Source organism: Sceloporus undulatus, chromosome 2 (assembly GCF_019175285.1).
Source record: "Sceloporus undulatus isolate JIND9_A2432 ecotype Alabama chromosome 2, SceUnd_v1.1, whole genome shotgun sequence".
Classification (NCBI taxonomy): Eukaryota; Metazoa; Chordata; class Lepidosauria; order Squamata; family Phrynosomatidae; genus Sceloporus; species Sceloporus undulatus.
The window spans coordinates 39,460,505-39,478,874 of record NC_056523.1 but is presented as its reverse complement, the minus strand read 5'-3'; positions in this window follow the sequence as shown (position 1 = coordinate 39,478,874).

Below are 18,370 nucleotides of genomic sequence, written 5' to 3'. Positions count from 1 at the left end.
CTTCTAGGTGTGTACAATCTAAATAAAGGGTGAGCAAAACATAAGCTGCAGCCTTTGTATGTCCCCCATACCATATGTACCCTACACACCTTTCTTCATATTTTCCATATTTTGATATCTGAAATATATCAAAATATGAAATGAGTTTAATATTTTTCATATTTTGATATCAAGAATTAGGCATGTTTTTAGAGGTCACAATGACCTTTGAAACACTAGGAAGTTTCACATGGGAAAGATATGCTGGGCTAAAGATATGTGGAACACCGAGATAGCACTAAATGAAGGTTAAATGGTTCTGTTGATCATCCAACCTCCTCTAGCTCTCCGCATATCCTTTTGCAATAGGGACTGAGTGAGTCGGATTGCAAAGCAGTGAAAAACCATATTTTCGTCTTACCTCAGGCTGTTCACCCCTTCCTATCCAACCATCCAAAGGTTGTCTTAAATCCAATCACTCCAACCTTGGAGTGCTTTGTCACTCCAAAGTTAAAACTATCAGTCATCTCAGAATCCTATTGTCTATTCCATGGGAAGATCATCAGGTCTTTGTTACACCATGTGGGAACTTTAAATACCCTCAAGGTGCAAAACAGGATATAAATATCCACCCCATACATGACCACTTTGCATATACAGCTGCTACAGACCAAGGCCCTTTCCCATAAACCAGAGCTCCACTCTCTATATCACCCTCAGACTCTCTCTGATCTACTCTCATCTGCTGTGAATCCCTCTCTTCAGGACTGATAATTATCACCTCATCTAATTCCTAACTCTTTATTATTCAGAATTTCACACCTTTCTTTCTGTTCACCTTGTATGGTTCTTAAGATTGCATTGGCATTGTGTGATCATGTGCATATTTGTACATTTCTAAACAAACCTCCTTTATTCATTGAAACCAGGGTCTCTTTGTAGCGAGTGCTGGTATACACAGGTGGACTGATCCCCTTAAGTTACCCAACGTCTTGCAGGTCTCCTGTAATAACCCCCCTCCCAATCCCAAGGAGATGCTGACACTATTGCTGAGGACGCCAAGTCCTCTCCACATCTTTTTGAGTAACATTCCTGGAATTCCCCTGAATAACAGTTTTGGTCTTAACAGTTCAGTGAAACAAGGCCTGTTACAGACTGCCAAAATAAAGCTGCTTCGGGTCTCTTTGGAGGTATGCTATTTAAATTATGTATGGGTCCTAAGAGTCCGGAGGTCGCGCCAAAGCCACACTCCATTCCTAAGCACCGGAGTGCAGCTTTTGGTGCAGCTTCCGGATTCTTAGGGTGCATGCATCATTTAAACAGCATACCTCCAAAGAGACCCAAAGCAGCTTTATTTTGGCAGTCTGTATCAGGCCCAAGTTTCATGCATACACCACACATAAGAAGCCTACAGTACAGTCCAAGCCAAACCTGGCCATGTAGTCCCTTGTTTTTGTTTTTATCTATGTTTTCAAGACATTTATTTATTTATTTATTTATTTATTTATTACTTTTTGTTCCTTTGGTGCCATGGTATAGTGGTTTGAGAGCTGGACTAGGACTCTGGGATACCAGAGTTCAAATCTCCACTTACTCATGGAAACCCATGGAAGCCCACTTGGGTTAGCCATATTCACAGCCTTAGCTAAAAGCAATAGAAAATCCTCTCTGAATAAATCTTCCTAAGAAAACCCTAGGTTAGACTCATCATAAGTCAGAGTTGACTTGAACGCACATAGCAGCAACAAGGGACCTGGTGCAGGCCATGGTACATGCTAGAGGCCAACATTTACCACCCCTCTACAGTTCCTCACCCCAGTCTAATTGGTAGGCTTCCATAATCCTTCAAATGCTGGTTTTCTCTCCCTCTGAGAAATGGAAATGAAAAGGGGAGGAAACAATCAAAGTGATGATGTCTGAGAGAGTCTCCCCTTTGAAGAAAAGTTAGTGTTTAGTAGTAAAATGAGCATTTGGGTTTAGAAAAGAGATGAGATTTATTATCAGGTAAACTGTGCATAGAATCAATGGATTAAAACTTTTTATTAAAAAAAGTCTGATCCCCTGATTAATCTGTCATCCCATATGTTTTATAAACATTAATTAGTAAGCTTGTTATGGGCTATTATTAGCAGCCATGTTTTCATAGAAGTTCTTTTATCAAAACCACAGATGGTGGGCATCATCTTAGAAAAGATGTTTCATTTTCACACTCACAGAACACAAAAAGCTTCTTCTGCTGTGGCACCTGCTGCACCAGATACATGCACCATTTAAAAACAGAGCATGTTTTGTTGTTGTAAATGACCACCTTAGGGATATGAAAACCCATACAGTTTTCATCTGTTAATTATCCTGCTAAACCACATTTGCTTAATCAGCTAAACTTTCTTTAAGCAGGAGAGAGCCTGGATTTTCAGGTACACATACACACACATAATTAATGAACTAGCCAACATGACCAATAAAAATGACTGAAGGAGTATATGGAGGACCCCATATCAGATAAAACTTTCATGTACCATTAACAGATGTAGAATAATTTTGTATGTCAATAAATATAGCGGTAATCCCCCAGAGCAATAACTGAAATGTCTACTATTCATTTTACTGACTCAGTTATTTTGTAATGCAGAAGAACTTTCCAGGCTGATATTCAAGACATTAAAACCTCCAAAATACACGGAATCACTTGCATTATTGTGTTAATATTATGTGGAATATCTGGTCAATATCTGTTGTTCAAGGGAAGTTTTCAATTCTGCTTCTTCATCTTTTATAAAACAAAACAAAATAAAACATTAGCTTTGGCATGAAAGATTCAACTGAAGTCTTTCCTCTATTTACAAATTCTGTTTTCCCACCATGTCAGTGTTTAAAATAAACAAATACATGCTTTCTTTTTTCTTTTTCTTTTTTACTTTTGTCCAATATGAGAAAGGGCACATCAAGACGGACTGAAAAGTCTGAGATTTTGTTCCCCTTCCCCCCCCCCTAATTTTATATTGAATTAAAATAAATGAATTTGGGGAGCTGGCATAATAAATCCCTGATCATACCGGGAGCTGACAGAAAATTTTGGGGGGTAAACAAAATGTATATAGTACTCCAAAATAAAATCAGAAAGGACAGGAACAAAATCTGAGACTTTCTGGTCTTTTTAATCATTCTGGATGTGCCCATCATTTGCATGCATGTGGGAATGCAATAATTTATGACTCAGTTGATACATTAGCCTAAATTTCTGAAATGTCAGCTTGCATTCTCAAGCCTGTGTTGAACTACACAAGCAGCTGGATATGAAACACACTCCGTCTCACAGACATAAAACCCATTTGCTGAGAATATGCTCAAGTTCTCTTCCTCAGCAACACAAATATCTATGTGGCACTTGCAACCAAGTTGTTTTATGCAGTATATCATTTTGCTCCTAAGTTGGAGATAGAGGCAGAAAAGAATTTTGCTTGAAAGTTTGTGTCACACTTTAATGCTAAGACCTAACTTTACACTGTTGAACAATGCTACTTTTGTCCCAATCTCAGGATAAAGGATGGATATTAATTAATAAATCAATAACTATTATTCACAGAGATTTGTCCTACTCTAAATGTTATGATAATGTTCTTCGATCCAAAACAGGGTTCAAAATGCAAAAATTAAGGAAAACTATACACAAAAATGTACGTAGAATTAATGATGTATGTATAATAGATGCTGTAAAACATAAGAGACCATTAGAGACCCTGCATTTTATTAGGAAACTACTTGCAAAAAAATGTGGCTGTTAAGCCAAATTACAGGGGAAATGAATTCTAGATAAATTGTGCATGTAAACAGGCTTTTCATGGAAACTTTTTTTAAAAAAATAAAACAAATTCTCAAAATTCTGTAACAACCACATTTCAGTTTTGAAAACATTTTAAAATTTAGAACAAAATGTATGTAAGGCTGGAAAACTGAGACAGCAGGAGAAATTGTGTGGACAGATTCATCTCTAACAAGTTGGCATTACATTTTTCCCAAACTGTACCAAGTTTACTATCCTGGAGCTCTCAGGGCCTCTAATAGAAGATGAAACCACTCAAACACAGCCTCTTCCTTTACAACCCTGGCTTGACTCTCTAATAAAATAATGAACAAACATTTAGAGAAGAACCTCTATAAAATCTAGAGGGCAATGAAAATGGAGCCATAAACAGCAATGATGCAACAGACAGCAGTAGCAGACTTTGCTTGTGTTTGGCCAAACTCTGCAGCTGCCTATACATAACCATGACTCTGCTGCTGAGTGAGCTCTGGCTTTGAAGGCTTTTACTGATGAAGCTATTATTTCATTGGGAGCCATTTTACAACATTTCAGTGTCACTTCTGAATGGAACATGCTTTTAAGAAGAAAATTTACCATTTGGCAGGCATTTTTTCCCCTGCCCAGGGAACCCCTCCCCTTGTGTAGTGCTAAATCATTTTCTGACTTTCTTAACAAAGTAGTTACTCCCAAGCAGCAAGAGAAAAGCATACAAATAAAGCTATTTCTGCTATGTTTCTAATGAAAACATGCAGCTTTGATGGACACAGAGATCAAGTTGAGCTTGTGGCTGTAAGACTGGAACAAAGGGACAGAGAATACCACAAATTCATGAAATATGACATTTTAATCAAGCCTCAAGCTGTTTTCTAATTACTTTTGACTGCACTTAAAAGGGAATCTGAAGGTGTCAGGTTAGTGTAGAGACAAGCAGAAAATTGTCCTCAGTACATTGCTGATTATTATGAATACGATGGTGTCAAATTACCCAGAAAAAGATATGGTAGTAAAGCCTTCTAAAAGTCATATTTCCAATTTTCTTTTCAATTTCATCTTCAAGTAAATTTGGCCACTAGTTTATTCAGAAGCTGCTTTCCTGCAGTACATATTTTTTTATATTTAAGTATGTATAATAGATCTGCTAAAAACATCAGAGACCATTAAGCTACAGAAGCATGAAATCAACTTGAAATTATTATTTTAATTCCAGGCACTTGTGCATAACAGTATGAGCAGAGTGCCAAATAAACATTTATCAGAGCACTCTCTAGTGTTCCATGCACTAATGTGTTTCCCCCCCAGTGTGTAAGCACAATAGTACAGTACAACTCAAGATAGACACCCATGGGCAAAAGTGTCATGTGTGTCAGTTTGAAGGAATGGAAAACTGAATCTGGTTGTAGGTGGGTTATACTGGGTTACAAAGACCTTTAAAAATCAAATTTGTGTACAAAATATGGGTTATTTACATTATACATGCCCGGCAATTTTTCTGAGGTTGTGCTGTTCCATCTATTAAATTAACAATCTATTTCAGACAATCTGTTTCAGATGATTCTGGTGCTATGGTAATAGTCATTGTCAAGTACTAGTTCTAATGTTTCCATCCTTACTCATGACACAATCTTTTTTTTAAAAAAATATTGAAAATGGAAGCTGCTGTAGGAAAGAAGGAGTTAGTAAGAAAAGAAAGCAGAGTAAGTATTAGTAGTTATTACAGCGAAGTCTGGGAATTATTATGGAAAGAAGTGAATAGATTTTCATGTCTATAGTTATTCCATCGGTTCATTCGATGGTAGTCATACAGCATACATACTCCTTCTGTATTCTGCTTTAATTAGAACTCTGTTCAGGTGTCATATGTACAGGATGCTGTGGCTTGGGCAAGAGCTCATGATGATCCTATTCCTCTTAGCTTCAGCATCCTTGCACACACCATATCTGCCATGTATATCCCTGACCTCCCTATGTTGAACTTCTGTTTAAACAGAAGTAGAAGCCTGGTCTGATAAAGCAAGCTTCCTGATCATACTGCCTTCTACAAATGTTCAAGTGGCAATCCCCCTATGAAGAAACTTTTCAAGAAAACCCTGGGATTGATTCACCTTAAGGTTGCCATAAGTCAAAAATGACTTGAAGGCACACAATGATAAACAACAAAGTGGAAGCTTCCTGCAGACTTCCCCATTTAGGGGAGCATAGGGGAGGGCTGGTAGACATGAAGTGTCCTCTCTTTTGCATGATTTTGTATTATATAAATGTCCCTGTTATAAATGGAGATGTTGTTGTTGCTCTTAACTGAGTCAATTGACTGAAGTCTACATCACTGATGAATGGTGCCCACTTGTGGAACAATTTCTTCACAAATGGTGCAGGGGGCAGATAGGTACACTTGGCCTCCATATCCATGGATTCTGTATCCATGGATTAAACCACCGAAGGCCTGAAAACATTCCACAACAAAAACAACAACACACTTCCAAAAATCAAAGGTTGGTTTTGCCATTTTATATAACAAAAAATATTTTACTATGCTATTATATACAATGAGGCTGAAGCATCCATGGATTTTGGTATCCATTGGAGGTCTTAGAATCAAAGCCCAGTGGACACCAAGGACACAGCTTTAACTGTTTAAAACATTTAGCACTTTAGATTCAGCCTTAGGGGATATACAGACTACCCCTTTCCTGGACGGATTGGGGCTCCAGCAACCTCACACTGCAGCCCTGATCTGGCCTTTGGAGGGTGAAAAAAAAGGAGCTCCAAAAAGCTCCAAGGGTTGGCATAGCCATGGCTGCATGGTGCCCCTTTGGTGCTGCATCATCTGGGCATAGCGCCAGAGGAGCGTCATGATGGCATGCCCCACCTGGAGTGGTGCACGCCATCATGGTGCCCTGGGGGCGGAGTTAGGGCCTGCATAATCAGGATGCTGCACCCTGACTCTGCCCACAGGCTGGCCTTTCAGGCCGGTTTGGATAGCCCTTTAGTCGTCTTCTGATTTCTTGACTGCAGTCTCCATTCTGGTTAATGACTGAGACAAGGTATGAAAAAACTTGAACTATTTAAATGTCTTCATCACCTGCTTTAAAGTTATATAAGTCATCTGGAGTCATTATTTTTGTTTTCTTAATGTTCAGCTATAAACATCACTTTGCACTTTCTTTCTTGACCTTCTTTAGTATTCATTCCTATTTCAATATAATGTCATCTGCATATATGTTGAATTATTGTTCCCTTCATTTTGACATCTCCTTCCTCTATATCTAATCCTGCTTTATGTGAAATATGTTCTGCATACAAGTTAAATAGATAGGGTGGTAAAATGCAGCCTTGCCTGATGTCCTTGCCAGTTGGAACCATTCCATTTCTCCATATTCTTTCTTGATGTTACCTTCTGTACTAAGCGCATGTTGGAGCACACTTATTTAAGAGTTTTTCACAATCTATACAATCAAAGACTTTGCTTTATTCTATAAAACACAGGCTGATTTTCTTTGAAATTATTTGGTGTGCTTCTTTATGTATGCACATTTTCAATATGATCCCTAGTTCCTCTTCCTTTCCATAACCCATCTTGGACATCTGGCGTTTTTTTACTCAGTATATGGTCAAACTCTTTGTTGTAGAATTGTGAACATCACTTTTCGTGCATGGTATATTAATGCAATGTTCCTGTCATTACTGCATACCCTGGTTTCTCTTTTCTTCAGGACTGGAATGCATAGTAAGTGTTTCCAACCTGTGGACCAATGTGGGGTTTTGTTCCTATATTTGTTGACAGATTTTAGCTAGAATCAGAGGAGCTTTTGTCTCTGTGGTTTGAAGCTGCTCTATTGGTATACCATTTTTTGCTTGTGATTCATTTCTCCCAGATTCTCTAAGTATACAGCTTCCACTTCACTTTCTGAAATTGTAGATTCATCTTTAAATGGTTCTTCCTTGCATAAATGTGTCATTCTTTTATCTCTTGTATATAGTTCTTCAGTGTATTGTTTCAATCATCTTTTTATTTCTACTTGGTCATGCAGTATGTTCTGCTGCTGATTGTATAGCATCCCTACACTTGATTTAAATTTCTCTTTGATTTCTTGGATCTTATTGAAGAGGTCTCTTGTTCTTTTTTGCTGTCATCTTTCTTTCTGTTCACTGACAATGTCCCTCACTGCTGTCCAGGGGTCTTCTGGTTCCTGGTCAATTTGGCTTAGTAGCCCAAATGCCATTGCCATTCCCTTCTCCTTTTATGTCATGTCTTTTTAGATTGTAAACTTGAGGGCACAAAACTGTCAAATTAGCCATCTGTAAGCCACTCCGAGCACCTTTGTGGTAGAAGAGCGGGTAGAATCACTGCCTAGCCTAAGCTTTCGTCCTTTGATCTGAAACCACTCTTACAGATCCTCAGACTACAAATTTTGGGGTAGATAATCTTGTTAGCCCAGTCTCTTTCTCACAGTTCTTGTTCTGGCATGGAGGAACATAGTGAGTTTGACTTCATTGACTTTGTACTGTTCAAGCCAGGAATACTCCCTAATTTCCCACAAATCCAACAGAATCAAGGAGAGATAACTCCTGGCATTTCTAAAAAAATTTATTTCAGGGCATGCTTTCCCTGCACATTGCTGCTCCCCAAAATGGCTCACACGTTTTCTGGGGTGTATGTGTAAAATAATTAAACTTATTTATATATATATAATTTCCTTTAAAATCATCTTACCAAATTTTCACTTTAACCACATGAAACTATATACATGTAAACACATTTAGGCTCTGTTTCTGGTATTGTAATTCAGATATAATTTTAATTTCTCTAGTTGTTTATGTCAAAATTATTGCTATTACATCCATTGATATACGGGAATTACAATTTATGTATAATATCATTACCAAAAAATATTACTAAAGATGCATGGTGTGGTATGGGAGGAGTTCAATGGGAGATGGCACTATGAGTTACCACACTGAATGGTAGCAACCCTAGTAATGCCACTGGCTTCATACAGCTTAATTCCAAACGCCTGCTGTCTTGCAAGTTTGCTTCTCTTGAGCTATCCTTTAAAACAAAAACTATTTTTTAAAAGATGAAAGCTTTTTCTTTTGAGTCATCCCCATTCTAAAGCCATTGTGTTCTGTTAGGTACGTGGATTCTGCATGAACCCTTTACCATTTGTGAATCTCTACCATAATGTTCACTGTTACCCATGTGTATTCAATTTTGTACATCCTGATTTCTGTGTATTCAATAAGTATATTCAAAAAGTAACAGTAAAGTGACTGAATGTAACAAAGTAAAACTATTAGAGAGGTTTGTGTAAATATGGTTATTGCATCCAATTTGCCTTAGATGATCTATTGGTCAGGGTCCCAAGATTCTTGGTAAACATGTATACTCAGATCTTGGGAGTGTTCATTTATGTGCCTTTAGACCATAACTGGTACACTGCATTTTCATCAGGAAATTCCATTTAACAAATCCAAACAAAAATCCATCAGTGATACTTTTATTGGTCAACCAAAATGCACACTATATTCATTGCAAGCTTTCGAAGGTCTATGAGCTTCTTCACCAGGAAAGATGTTACAAACAAAACAGGAGGGGGTGGGATGGGAAACAAGAACAATTGGAGATGCTAATCAGATGCCTGCATGTTATACTCCTCCCTCCATAACTGTCATCTTCCGGCCTATGAGGGAGTTGACCAGGCAGGCCCAGCTTCATCAGGGCTAGCCTGAAGAAACAGGCCCCTCCCTCCATAACTGCCATCCTCCGGCCTGCAAGGGAGTTGACCAGGCAGGCCCAGCTCCATCAGGGCTAGCCTGGAAGAAGATACTCCTCCCTCCATAACGGTCATCTTCCAGCCTGCGAGGGAGTTGACCAGGCAGGCCCAGCTCCATCAGGGCTAGCCTGGAAGAATAGACTCCTCCCTCCATAACTGTCATTCTCTGGCCTGCGAGGGAGTTGACCAGGCAGGCCTAGCTCCATCAGGGCTAGGCTGAAGAAGAAGAGCCCTCCTTCCAGTCCATCTGCCTTGGTCCAGGCCTCAGAGGGAGAGAAGAATGCTGGACCTGATCCCCTCCCCTCCACCATTCCCTTCTCCTTTTGTGTCGTATCTTTTTAGATTGTAAGCCTGAGGGCAGGGAACTGTCTATTATCCCCTCTGTTGTAAGCTGCCCGGATTCCCAGTGATTGGGCACCATATAAATAAATCCTATTATTATTATTATTATTATTATTATTATTATTATTATTATTATTATTATTTCAGTCCTTAGTAAAGATGGTATGCTGGGGAGCATATCTTTTGCAGATATCAGTTTTTGACACAGCTGGCCAATAGAATGTTGGCTGATAAGGGGAGTAAAATTCCATTCATGATAGTTATAGAAGTCATATCGTGTTTTGGTTTCAGACAGTTAGGGTCTGACTTAGTGACAGTCCAGAGGTTAGGGACTGTGAAAGCTAAAGTTGAGAAGGAAACAGCTTAGCTCTGTGACAGGATCAGATAGGGCTCAGTTACATCCATAGAAGGACAGTTGGAGTAAGGGTTCCAAGAAGAGACAGGAACAGTTAGGGGTAAAGTCCAAAAGTGAGAAGCTCCCTACCAGTACCCATTCAGAACTCTGAAAGAGAGAGTTGCTGGATAACCTGTGGAATTTAATTAGCCTAGTTGGCTAAGATAGAGATGGGTTTCAGAAAGAAACCTAATACCAAGTTTGTGAGAGTCTTAAGTAGAAGTAGCTGATATTCTCTTTTAAAAAAAGTAACAGTAAAGTAACATGTGACTGGATGCAACAAAGTAAAACTGTAACAAGTGAATATACCAACTGAACAAGTGAAACATTGTCAAACTGCTGTTTAAATAAAGTTTAATTGTGTTTTAAGGGGGAAAAAACTCATCTGGAACCTGAATACTTACCATGCTACTAAGGATTTCTAACCAGATTTTAGAGTAAAGTGGCAGTCAATCAAGAGGTGGTAGGATCATAAGTTAAATAGGACAGTGATTATAATTGACATAATTTGGTGGCAGCGGTGGGATGACGAAACCCATGGGGCTGCCACAATAGGAAAGTACTTGGGTGAGAGTGGGGTTTCACTGTCACACACCCCTTTGCCCAACAATCTGTTGACTAAAAAAATATGATTGTTGTTGTTGGCGGTTGAGTTTCCATACTGTTTTCCTCCCTAAATAACATAAATAGATACCATTAAAATAATATCTATATAAATAATAACACAACAATGAAGATATAATACATTATATTTTACATGCATGTATATACCCATAACAAAATATATAATTTATACATACAAGTAGAAAAGGGTTGCGTACAAAAGACATTAACAATCAGTCCAGTCAATTTATAGGAGACATCTCACAAACAAAGTAGCAAGGCCTATGTGTGAATGGTGTACTAAAATAAATATTTAGCACTCCCATGAGTGCTCTTTGACTGGGCAAGTCACTGCATCTTAGTGCCCTCATCTGTAAAACAGAAACAGCAATCATTCTAAGTGAAAGGCTGAAAGTAATTGGTTGCAAGGACAGAATGAAATGAGGACTGGGAAGCTTTCCTTTCACAGGGATTCTGATCTTAATGAATACCTGTAATGCTGTTTAGAGTACATAAACTTGCATCAGCACAACAGTAGTCTATCTGCTATAGTTCCATAAGGACTCTGGCTTAGGTGCTAAGAGTGTATCTGCACTATAGTTAGAGCAGTTTGAATCCACTTTAAGCATCATGGCACATTTCTAAAGAATCCTGGGATATATAGTTTGGCAAGGTATTTTCAGTTCCTTGCTAGAGAGCTCTAGGGTGTAGATTAAAGCTTTCAAACAGAAAATGCTCAGTATCTAACCATGGACAGAGCCATGGCAGCAGATCAAACTCCTGTAACAGCTTAGTGTAGGAATACTCCAAGCTAAATTTAGAGAGTTCATGGAAGGTACTGTTTCCTGTCCCCTTCTGTATCTTGCAATCATCTACCCAAACTTGCTTCAGAGGGTTGGCAATGAACAATGAAAGAGCATAGAGGTTGCTGGGGAAGTAAAAAAAGATGGAGTAATTTGTCCACCTTTTGGACCCCCTCTCCTCCAGCCCATTTAGTATTGGTCAACAGGATTTCTCTGCCCTTTAGAGATGTTTTCCAGACCGCAGCTACAAGGTAGAATACTTTCCTTTTGTGAACATTCTTAAATTAACTTTCTCAGGATCTGTAGTACACATCACGGTTGGTTTTCAGGAATCTGAGAGCTCAACACAGTTTTAACATGTCTAAGATCTGTTGTTAACATCAGTTAGCTAGCTGCTATGTGTCAACAACTTGCTTCTCAACCTACGAGAAATATTACATTAAGTCAGAAGGGAACACAGATTCCTAGAAGCTACACAAAGTAGATCTTGTCTCATAGGGAGCACTGCAAAATGGAAATAAAGGACAGCAGCACCAAAAATAAACTGCACTGATTAAACAAAATGGAGTAATTTAAACTCCACTCCCCATCACCACCTTGGTCTCAGAAAGCTAGGGGAAATGAGCCACTGTTTTCAAATCTATATAGAGAGCAGAAGAAAAGAACTTCAAGTTTGTTTTTTGCAACATGTAGCTGGGGAGATGTTCTAAAATGGAGAAGGTGAGAACATGTGGCTAATGCCATCCAGATGCTGCTGGGCTCCCTTCATTTCTCATGATTGGGTGTCCTGGCTAGGGCTGTGCTGGTTGAGACTTGTAGACCAACCAATCAGGAGCACAATGTATTCTAAATCAGTAGTATACAAAGAGTGGCTGCCCGAATCCCCAAGCAGGCAGCTTTGCCTCCGGGGGCCGCTGGGAGCTCCGGCTCACCCCAACAGGCCTCGCAGGGGCAATATTTGCTCCCATTGGCTGGCCGGAGTCACCTGGTGAGGTCCTCTGCTTCCGTGGCCCATCTAGGAAGCTGGAAGACCTCTCATTGGTTCTGGTCCTCCAGAGCACCCCATTGGGTGACTAGGGGCTTAGAGAACATGCCAGCGGCTGGTGGCTTGGCTGCGTTCAGGAGTTCCTTAGCCCCTAGGTCATCCCAATGCCTGACGGTCACCAGGCAAGCGGATTATCAAACAATCAGAGGGTTGTCTGATATTACAGATCCTGACCTATGCTTGGGCCAACCCTACCTATGTTTCTGTTTGCTAAATAAAGTTGTGGCCTTTCTTCCAGCTTTGCCTCATGTGTTTATTTGCGGTGGCCTCCCAGGCAACAGGCCATTATAGGAAATTGAAGATGCTCCTCTTTTCAGGTGGGCTTGCACTCCTAAAAATGTATTGAGGATTGTACCAATTGAGGTAAGTAAATAAATGTAAACATCACCAGACGGAAAGGGGGAGGGGAATAAACATTGCAGAGTGGGATGGGATCATGTGTCTTTCCAGATATTGTTGGATTATAATTCCCGACATGTGGCTTCCTTTCCACATGGTCCCTGTGAGCATCCCTGCCGAGTCACTCTGAAAGTCATTCTGGGGTCAGAACAAGGCACCTAGCATTAATAACATAGCTAAGCACCTCATCTGACACCTCAGTGACTTGCACTTGCAACAGTCGCACTGGCTGGTTGCAGGGAGGACATGGGAAAACAGCTGTCAGTCATCACTGAATTTTGCTGGGGGGGGGGATTTGGTGGAATTTGAGGCCAGATTACTCTGGGGGCACTCAAAGAATCTGGCAAATGTAAATGAGCTCCAAATTCTCCATTACAATATATCACAGGGCAGATGAGCATGCAGAATCATAGAATTAGAAGAGACCACAAGGGCCATCCAGTCCAATCCTTTGCCATGCAGAAACACATTATCAAAGCACCCCCAAATAGATGGTCATCCAGCCTCTGTTTAAAGACTTCCACATAGGTCTTTGTTCCAGGTCCTAGTCTCTGGAGTGGCAGAAAACAAGTTTGCTCCATTCTCAATATGACTTCCCTTCAAATATTTAAACAGGGCAGGTGAGCATATGTAAATAGTTGGGGCAAGCAGACTGGCTGTACAATCTTCTTAAATACTGTGCAACAAATTTTTATCATCTCATACAAAGTTTTTAAAAGTTCCTTTACAAAACTGGAATTGGTCCTCTGTGTTACCGATATAATTCCAAGTCATTGCAACTCTTCATTAGTAGTGCAACCATGGAGCCCTGGTGGCGCTGTGGGTAAATGCCTGTACTACAGCCATTCACTCGAAACCACAAGGTTGTGAGTTCAAGACCAGCAAAAGGGCCCAAGCTCAACTCAGGCTTGCATCCTTCCGAGGTCGCTAAAATGAATACCCAGACTGTTGGGGGCAAAATTAGCTTACTTGCTGTTCACCGCTATGATCTTTGGAATAGCGGTATATAAATAAAACAAATTATTATTAAATTATTATTATTATTTTCTGTTAAGGTTTTGAGTATACCAAAGACCATTTGATAAATAGCATGCTGCATACTTTCTAATAATGAAATATGATAAATTACATTATACAAAAAAGAAAGAAAGAAAGAAAGAAAGAAAGAATGAAAAATCTTTATCCAGTCTCTGAAGGGAAGAAACATGCATGGTCTCTTCAACAGACCTACAGAGATTTGGCAAGCTTCCCTCTACCCTGCTATTCTTCAGCAATTCTTTCCATATTCATGTCAGCATAGGAGCTTGCTGTAGAACCACTGGCATATGAATAAAATATTCTTGTGTGTTAAAATATATAGCAACCCTTCACCTCCTTAGAGAGGAAATGCACAGGGCAAAGAGGAAAGCAGGGAGAGGAAAGCGACCAAGAGATTAAAATTTTAAATCCATCCCTCTCAATCCATACACAACATCAAGCAACTCTGAGCGTTCGTGATAAGCTTCTGCTAAATTATTGTGGTTCATGGTCATATTAATTGTCTGGTTTTTTTAAACATTTCATGATGAACACCATGTAAAAAAATCAATCAGAGGTCATATTTAACAAGTGAAATCTGACAAAAAGTTGTTGATGTTTTTCTTCACCATTTCTCCCTATCACCATAATTAAAAATATGTATGGTCCAAAGTAGGATATCAATTATGTCATGAAAAAATGGGTCCTGAGAGAGTTCTCCTCCTGGTCTGCCTGCTATTTTTCAAACTAGCCCTCAGGGTCATAGTACTATGGATGCCGCCAGGTTCCATATACAATTTGCCTGGCTTTGCTTCCAACTTGGAACTACAAGTGGAGGGGGCAGGAATACCAAGTCTTTGACTCTCCCAACTACATCAGTGCAATAGGTCCAGGGAACAGTTCCAAACCTCTCAGGCAAAATTTGATGACTTCATTTCATAGCATGGCAAAACCTTGCTCTTTAGGAAAGCAATTTCCTGGCCACCTGCCCTTTCTACAGGTCCCCCGAACAAATGAGGTTAAACTCCAGTAATACCAAAGATGCAGAGGTGATGCAGTCTATAATCACCTTTGACAATATCTTCCAATATGCTTTGCCTCTCTTTCATGACACAAACCTATTATTTCCACTTTGCCCAGGTCTCATTTCTTATTGGCTGGCTTATTGTAAAGGTCTGTAGGAAATTGGGAAGCCCACTTCAAATTTTAATGAGATCTGGGGGCCCTTGCCTCCTTCAAGGTACTTAGAACATTGCAGTCATTATGTACAGAGAGGTGTTGCAAACTTTAGCCAGTGTTTCGTTTTGTTTTGCTTTTGCCAGATCACCTTCACTGGTGAAGTTCTCTACAATATAGCCCTTACACATCAATCTCCAGAGTTATCTTTAAAACCTGTGTGGGATTATTTGCCAGTGTATATCCAAAATAGCAGATTATATTGAATTCATGCAATGACTGTGGAATTTCAGTAAAGAAGAGATATGTCAAGTTGCAACATGTGGGGAAACTACTGACCTTTAAACAAACATTTCTTATACACCTCAGGGCAAAGATACCTGAAAGACTTCCTCCTATATTATTTTGCCTGATTTTAAAATTATTTTTAAGAGTTAAGACACCTTTTAATTGGCTATTATTTATTTATCTAATGTTTTTAAAGTGGTTTCTCTGTTGTGCATCACCTTGGGAGCCTGGTGGGTCAAAATGAGACAAAGGCTTTGAATAAATAAAAATGCACATCTGACAGTCACTGCAAGGAGGGCACAGTTTGATGGCCTCCATAAGAAGAGGCAAGATTTGATTGGTAGCAATAGGAATAGCATTTACAATAGCATTTACATTTCTGTACTGTTTCATAATGAATTCAGCACTTCCTAAGCAGTTTACAATCTGTAAGCCAATTGCCCCTAACAAGCCGGGTACTAATTTTACTAACCTATGAAGGAATGGAAGGCTGAGTCAATCTTGGAGCCCTGGAACTGAACTCACGACCTTGTGGCTGCAGTACCGGCATTTAACCATGGCACCACCAGGGCTCCTGGTGGTATGGCACTTAAGTGCCCAGCTGTATCTTGTGACAGATTAGAGCCAGAGATATTTTATGGCCCTGCTGCCCCTTCATGACCCCCTTTTGGATCTTCTGTTTGGACCCACTATCCCACCCCTCGTGCACTGTCAGTTCTGCTGGTCACTTTGGGTAAGGAATGTTTTCCCTTTTCCATGAGGCTTTTGCCTAACCTGCAGTGCATCTGTCAGTTGGCTTCAGTGGTGTATATAAATAGGTGGTCATTGGGAGGTTATGGGGAAAAATCAGTATAAACCTGGGCACCCTTTTGCTGAAGGGTCAGGCTCCAGAAGTATCTCTACAGACTTGGGGCTTGGAGGCAAAGAAATACCCCCCCCCCCGGGCACTGAGCCGACTTCACTCCCTCCTGTAAAGTCAATAGACTTGATGTGGGGGAGTGTCCTTGATTTTCCTTCAAATAAATGGCCAGCAAGGGAGCAACCCATGATATTGGATTCCCCTTTAAGTCAGGTGTTTTGCCCGAGGGAAGGCTGGGAAGGTGGTCACAGGTTTACACCTGGCCCTAACTGAACCCGCATCAGGTTGCTCCCCCTTGCTTTTTATCTCCAGGCTCAGTTAATTAAATAGGTTTTAAGTCAGAAAGAAAGAAAGAAAGAAAGGCCCTTTTTAAACCCAGTGTCTCATGTTTAGTGGTGTTCTTTTGTAGTTGGTCATCAAATGCATTGTATCAATTTCTCTTTCTAAATATCGTAGAATATCTATACAGTTGGCCCTCCATATCTGTGGATTCTTTATCCACAGCTTAAAATATTCAAAATAACAATAATAAATTGTGCAAAACAAGCCTTGATTTTGCCATTTTTATAAGGAATTTACTTATATTTACTTACTATCCATTCTGTTTAATGGGACCTGAGTACCAATGGATTTTGTTATCCATGGGGTGCCTTGGAACCAAACCCCAATGGTGTCCAGGAAAGCAGGCAGCAGCTAACAAGCCTCAAAATAAGATAAAGACAAGCAAAACTAAATATGCATTAATAAAGCAAGTCTTGAACTGCAGACTTATAAAACAAAAGGCAGAATTCCAAGAGCAAGGTCCATAATCAGGCCAGGTTCAAGCCAAAAAGTCAAACAGTCACTGTAGTCAAGAAGTCCAAAATGGGTTGAGGATTCCAGAATGGTCAGTCCAAGATACACAGGTCCAACCCAAGAAGTCAAAAAGAGAGTTCACAAACAAGGTGCATTCACCAGGGGAATCAGTTAACCTCTGACAAAGCTTCTGGCATTCCTCCCAGCTTTTATCTTCAGCCTTCACTGGTGCAGCTGTTCCTTAATTGCTCTGTGTTTCATACAAAGCCTCTGAGACCGCCACACCCCCATCCTTTCAGATTTCCGCAGGCTGTAGGAAGGCATGGGTAAATTGGCCTCCATCTCCTCCTCCTCCTCCATGCCAACATTGCCAGGGGTGTCTGCTGCCAGGACGCCTTGAGCAGCAGTCTCTATTGGTATTGTCAGGGCAGAACTAGGGCCATGCTCAGGCTCAGAGTCAGACTCCCCTCCTGAGTCCTCAGCCAGGCTGGGCATGACAAGATACCAAGAGTCCACTGCAGTAAATTATTACTAGATGATTCCCCTTTTTATGAAAGCAATCGTTTTTGGAGTAAGCAATTTATTATGCACACCAAATTCAAAGGCATATTTAATTGCTTCCAACAGTAAATAAATTCTAATTCTAATCAGCTGGACACAGCTAAAAGTCCTCATGAGAAGTAATCATGTGTGATTTCATCTGGAATAGGATGGGGCAGTATATTATAGATTAGATTAGAAGATATCCTGGGTGATGGATTGGCAAGCTATAAATAAGATTGTATTGTGCAAAATCCTACTTTTAAAATTCTGCCCAGGCTTCTAATGTTATTGCTTACACACTTAATAAGGCCTTGCAGATTTGACAGTGAATTTTAAATAGTTTTGTTAAGCAGTACAAATCAGGAAATGCATTTGGGGGGGGGTACTCAAGTCTGCATTCGACCAGGAGAGGAGGTAGTGGAGAACACAGAGGTAAGGTGGTGTAAGAGAAAAGCAAGAGGAAAAGAAATGAAGGAGAGATTTGAAAAAAGTGGAAGAAACTGACACCAGAGGAGAAAGGTGGGAAAGAAATGCAGGTACAATTGAAGCAA